Here is a 6,422-nt window from a genome sequence, read left to right as displayed (position 1 = left end):
TTAGTACTAGCCACCCTCACTTTGAGTCTCTTACATGTGGCCCTCAAGTGCTAAATTATCCTCTAAATAAAATGCCAGTCTATTACATGTGGGACCCAGCGTTAGATTAAACTAGGAGGTTAAAATAAGTAATATGCTAATTTAAAGTGTGTGCCAATGACACCTGGGCCCCAACTATAGTTTGACAAGTCAACAGTCAAACGGTTGACTGTTGATTGGACTGTTAACTGGGTCAACTGGGACCCCCTGGACCCACTGTCAGCCTTTGTGTACAATCTGTGTACACAGGGCGGGGTACCCGTAGCGTTTTAATCATTATTTTCGAATTAATAATAATCTTAGAATAGTGTTAAAACTTTGGAAAATCATATAAAATAAACTATAAGTCGGATGAAAATACTTTGTACATGAAAGTTGCTCAGAACGACGAGACGAATTCGAATACGCAGCCCGTTCGCCCACCACACATCCCTATCTTAGTGAACATGCAACTTTCCCCTCGGTTCATCTGTTCGAAAACGCGAAACACCGGGGATACTTTCCCGGATGTTTCCCCCTATGCCGGTATCACCTAGTACTGCGTTATGTCACCTCTAGGACTGTGTATTGCCATGTTATGCTTTGTGATGCTTTGATTGTTCCGTTATTTATTGTGTTCCCCTACGTTACTTCTTTCCGGTAGACCCGAGACTGCCGGCGACCCCCCAGTTCGACTACGGTGTTGACGACCCTTCGTCCTTGCCAGAGCAACCAGGCAAGCCCCCCCTTTGATCATCCCGATATCGCCCATTCCATTCTCTCCTGCTTGCATTAGATTAGATTTTGCTACTGTAATTGATTGCTCCTATTCTGATGCATAGCCTGCTTTTGTAACCTGCTTATTGTTACCTACCTGCTTATCCTAAACTGCTTAGTATAGGTTGGTTAGTGATCCATCAATGACCCCCACCCGGTCCTTGTTGCCCTTGCTTCATCATCGACGACCCAATCAACGTGATCGACGACCAGAGCCCGACACCTCACATCACATCACACCCCTTTTGTTACTCGACTCTGCAGAGTTACGATCGAGTGCCGAGGGTGGAACCTCATACATCATTCCTGATGAGACCTCTGTAGTGTAGCTATTCGGTCATGGTCATCGAGGGTGATTTCCTCCTTAACCACTTTCGATACGACTCTATCGTGCAACCCCTCAAGTGTGAACCTCGAGGGTGGTTCCTCTTACGTTCACCTTCATGATTACATCGAGTGGAATTCACCCGGGGTGATTCCTCGAGTTTTCCCCTTGGTGTTTGAACACACGGATACTTGGACTTTACAACTGTTACTTGGAAAGGCAGGCGACCCTGAGGGGTGTCCGCGAGTGATGAGGAGACGGGTTGACCTGGAGGGTACCCGAGAGTTGGGTACGAGGCGTGGTCGGGCATTCTTAGCCCTTGCCGCAAGTCCTCGAGACGGGGCAACAGGGTCACATCTTTCTTGAGTCTCTGCTTGTTACCGCGCGTTCCTAATCCACTACGATTTGGATATTTGATCCGAGGGGCCTCTGGCCTGATAGCACTAACCATCATGTGGGCATAATATGGGCGTTCTGCGTCGTATGCATCAGCCGAAGCTTAATAGGCGTCAACGCCTGAGCGGCGCGCGCCGGGTTGGACTGCGTAAGCACCTGCCTTTTTTAAGGAGGTAGCTAGGTCTGCTCACCGGTCGCGTTCTCAACGTGCAGGAGTTCCCGAGGCGATGGCCCATGACCGCTGGGGGAATAGGTTTAGTCCGGCGTGCTGACCTCTCTATTAAGCCTAAGTCGGGTTGCGGCGTATTGTTTCGCCGAGGCCGGGCATGACCCAGGAAAGTGTGTCCGACCGGAGTTAATCGAGCATGGTGGGTAAGTTGGTGCACCCCTGAAGGGAAGAAAACATCTATCGATAGCCTGTCCTATGGTAACGGACACTTGGAGTTGTATCCCGATCGATACGACTAGAACTGGATACTTGAGGTGATAACTGGATAGTATGGCTTTGGGATTGCTTTCTCGCAGGGAGTCAAGAAAGGATCTCTGGCCGAGGTTGATAACTTCACTACTACTTTACTTTATGCTATTCTGTACTCTTCTGAATGCTGCAAGATGCTTGGAGCTGCTTGAAGATGCTAGTCTTCGATAGGCTAGGCTTTCCCCTTCTCTTCTGGCATTCCGCAATCCAGTCCACAGATATATTCCATTTCATTGATACCGATGCATATGTAGTGTAGATCCTTGCTTGCGAGTACTTTGGATGACTACTCACAGTTGCTTTGCTCCCCTTTTCCCCCTTTCTTCTTCTTTCCGGTTGATGCAACCAGATGTCGAAGCCCGGGAGCCAGATGCCACCGTCGATGCCTACTACTACGTGGAGACCGCTGACGACCAGGAGTAGTTAGGAGGCTCCCAGGCAGGAGGCCTTGCCTTTTCAATCGATGTTGCTTTTGTGCTAGCCCTCTTAAGGCAAACTTGTCTAACTTATGTCTGTACTCAGATATTGTTGCTTCCGCTGACTCTTGTGTTTTCGAGCTTATGTATTCGAGCCCTCGAGGCCCCTGGCTTGTAATATAAAGCTTGTATTTTTTTAATTTGTGTCTAGAGTTGTGTTGTGATATCTCCCCATGAGTCCCTGATCTTGATCGTACATATTTGCGTGTATGATTAGTGTATGATTGAATCGAGGGCGTCACATCAACGTCCCACATATCGGCGAACGGAAGTATTCTTTCCGATATCGAGGAGCAAGGAAACCGCGTGATATAGTATCACTGTTGATTTATATTTATGTTTTATTTCTGATGAATGCTAGCGTTTCAACTCTTACGACGAAGGAGTGCCAAACACGGCACGTGCTGGATGTCCCACACGTCAGCGAAAGGAGTGGGACATGAATAGCATGGTAGAGCGTCTTCACTTCTTCCACTTCTGGTTCGGAGACCACACATAGTAGTACTAGTGGTATGAACGATACAAAGTGTGACCCGGAGAGAAAGACACGTCTAGTTGGATGGTCTCAGGGCATACCCGTAAAGAAATATAAAACCTAATATGTGCCTCCAATTAATATAGTAGTAGAGTACTTAGCCACGTACTCCATATCATCGTCGTGCATTGCACGTACAACATTTAGTGGTAGTAAGAGAGAAATGCATATATGCCAAGCATGTTCATACTATTTGTGCCTTTCTACTTCACTTACTGCACTACATTACTCTGGTTCGTACGTCCACTCCTGGGTACATGTCTGTCTCATAGTTCCAGTCCCACTTGTTCTTCATAGATGGAATGATCCATAACTGTGGGCAACGGGAGTCCATATCATCGCAGTTAGTGTGGCTCCCCACAATGGAGACTCATCTGAACTATGGCCAGCCTCGATGTGCACTACAAAAAAAGACATCCGTGACATTTAGGGCTGAACGAATTTTTTTTGTCATACTTATGACACTTCTATGACGATAATTGTGACAAAACCCGGTATCATCATAGATGTGGTGGCCTCCTACTTCTATGACAAAAAATCATGACAGAAAATGGGCTTTTCATCTTGGACGGGCCGGAGATGCAGCTGCATGACATTCTTTGGGCCGTCCATGACGGAAAAACCATGGTAGAAGCGAAGGCGCGGAAAATACCAGGGAGTTCCCAGTATGATGGGTGGTCGGGGGCCGAGCGATGCACCATCATCCTACATGGGGTTTAACACTCCTGCAGAAATTAGTGCAAAACAAAAAAAGAACTATGTTGCACATACTTTCACCTCATCTACTCACTATAATATCTAGAATTTGGAGCTGAGAATATACCTGCAGACAAATAATATAACATTGATGGGGATCCCTAACGTCTCAACCAATCTGTTATCCTCCTGCTTGAGACTACTTGTAAAGTAGCTTTCTACACTAAATCCCTCGGCTGTAACGATAAATGGTTGTATTTGCATTGTACTTTTTTTAAGGCGGGTCATGAATCTGGAAGATCTTTCAACAAAATATGGGACGGAAGATAATAACACTACACTAATGGTGGCAAGGCTAGACTAGTCAGTTTTGTTGAGCCATAAGTACAAACACTTCATCTACAAGCCTGCTCGTCCCAACTTTACACCTAAACATCTCTGTATGTGGGTGTATCACATCCATGCCCCGTCATATCTTGAATGGGAAGTCATATGGCTAGAGATCAAAGGGATCAACACCTGAGGTTTTTATTTATTAAATAATTGGCCAAACCACCAGCCAATATTGATTTTTAGAAAGTAAAAGTTAAGCACACTATGAATATACAAATGGAAATTCTACACTTTAAATGCGTACATCATATTTTCAAGTGAAATAATAAAGACTCCCCTGTTCTTAGAAAAAAGAAACTCCCATGTGAAGGTAATCTTCCTAGTACAACCACTTGTTGTGCTTCCTTTAAAGAAACTAATAAGGACCAATCGTCATTAGGAACTTCGAATATCAACAAAAATCCTAAATTTGGATCGCTGCAAAATATAACCAAGGATACAAGCATGAAAGCTAAAGTAGCAGTTAGCATATGTTGAATCATAATGGAAGAGCCGAAGAGGAGAGCATAGAAAAAAAATAGCATGTGGTCTTCATATGCTGAAAATGAGAATCAATAACCAAGTAGATTCAGAATGGGGATAGATTCAAGCCTAAAAAGGTTGTAGTCTCTCTCCTTTGCTTTACTGCATAGATCATTTTTTATTAGAAGTTCCAGCTCTACACAGTACCTATGCAAGTGCCTAATCAGAATACATGTCACTATTGAAACGCAAAACCAAAAACCACAACAACCATTGAACACAAACAAGAGAAGGGGAGAAATCTTACACTTCGATGAAATAGATAATACACATGCATTAGTTACCTCACACTTGCTGAGCTTGAAGAATTTGATGAAGATGATGTCAGTGTACATTGTACTCATGGGATTCCTTTGCATCCATGGACGCCCCAAAAAAGCTGCACATATTAAGGAAAAAAGTGTTTGATGACAACAAGTAAACAGCCACACAAATCCATGGCGGCGTATAATCTTCGTGTTTGGGCTTATCATGCTAAGGATGCCGAAGAGCTGCAGGCGCAACAACGGGTGTAAATTCAACACTGCTGCCTGTGTTTCTCCATTGTCCCCAAATATTAAATTTCAATAATTTGCATAAGCCCTGAACCTTCTGCATTCCTTAATTCAATGTTCAGGTGAACAAAATGAATATTGTAGTTTCCCCAAAAAATGAATGGAGTGAATGTTGCTACAGTCACATTAGTCGAAGTAATAGATGAATCTACACTGTCCATATAAATAAATCTATAGAGTATAAAAAAACTAAACAGTGATACTCACCGACAGTACCTCTTTAGTAGTGATGTCCAGCGTTGGAGGCATGATTTACGTTAGTAGCAAGTGGTTAGTAGTCGATGAGAGTAGCATGCATGATTGCGGTGCTCGAGATGAAACTGCTCCTAGTTGAACATTCACATAGAAGGGACACGTTATATATGACATCTCAAGTGAGAAGACCATGTAGCAGTGATGTCCAGCCGTGAAGGCATGATTTATGTAGCGCCAACCTTAACGGCAGCATGTTTAGAGACATGATTTAGATGAAGAGTGCGTCCAGCCATGGAAGGATATCCTGCAAACGAATCAGTCAAGAAACAGATTAATACGTATATCACATGCTAGATCCCTGCCGCTCCTTGCTGCTACATGTGTATGTGATTACCTTGCTGCAGACCGCCGCATGCCTCACGTCGTTGATCGGGGGTCTGAGCAGACCACAGCCACCGTGCTACTCCTGCTCGCTAGAGTGGTGGATCCCGTCGCACCCGTGCGCAGTGGTCGAGGACAGACCCCGTCGGGAGGGAGGATACGGGATCAAAGGCGGACGGATCTGGAGTGGAGGCCAGTCGCAGTGCCCCAATCAGGTTCAGAGGAAAGAGATAGGTAGCGGAAAAGAGGAGAAGGGGGAGAGGGAGGCATGGCGGCGGGGTCCTGCTGGCTTCTCCCGGCGAGATCGGAACGGCGCTGGCTGACTTCTCCCGGCGAGGTCCGGAAGGCGCTCGGGCGAGGCCAGCGAGGAACATGCAGCGGCGGCTGAGGAGGAGGGGCTAGGAACCCTAGCCAGGGTGAGGGGGTCGTGGGTGGGTGGCGATGGATTGTTTCTGTGGGCTGCCTGTGAGCGCATCGACTGTTGGGAGGTAAAAAAACCATAGGAAAAATAACCAATGAAAATTAACCAACGAAAAATAACCAGGGATAGATGGTGGTGAGAGGTGGGACGAAAATAAACCTGGAACGGAGACTACCAACTACTCCATTAGGAGTAGAGATTATGTAATGCATATATGTGTGGACAAATCATTGGAATTTAGCTACCATATGTTCA

The 6,422-nt window shown here is 45.5% G+C and overlaps 1 long non-coding RNA gene across 3 annotated transcripts; it reads right to left on the bottom strand.

Annotated features, from left to right (window-relative positions):
* Positions 1 to 3,093: 3,093 nt before the first annotated feature.
* On the bottom strand, positions 3,094 to 6,197 carry LOC125536891 (uncharacterized). 3 transcript variants are annotated; one of them, XR_015616103.1, is made up of 3 exons: positions 5,760 to 6,197; positions 3,658 to 5,669; positions 3,094 to 3,406 (listed from the first exon to the last, which is right to left on the bottom strand). It is a non-coding gene; the product is annotated as an uncharacterized LOC125536891 (long non-coding RNA). The 3 variants fall into 3 exon arrangements; XR_015616104.1 differs by having other exon boundaries at positions 3,094 to 5,496; positions 5,605 to 5,669; XR_007295295.2 differs by having other exon boundaries at positions 3,094 to 5,669.
* Positions 6,198 to 6,422: the final 225 nt, after the last annotated feature.

Source organism: Triticum urartu, chromosome 2A (assembly GCF_056163025.1).
Source record: "Triticum urartu cultivar PI428250 chromosome 2A, HENAU_Tu73, whole genome shotgun sequence".
In the NCBI taxonomy this organism is placed as follows: Eukaryota; Viridiplantae; Streptophyta; class Magnoliopsida; order Poales; family Poaceae; genus Triticum; species Triticum urartu.
This window is presented reverse-complemented; position numbering and strand designations above follow the sequence as displayed.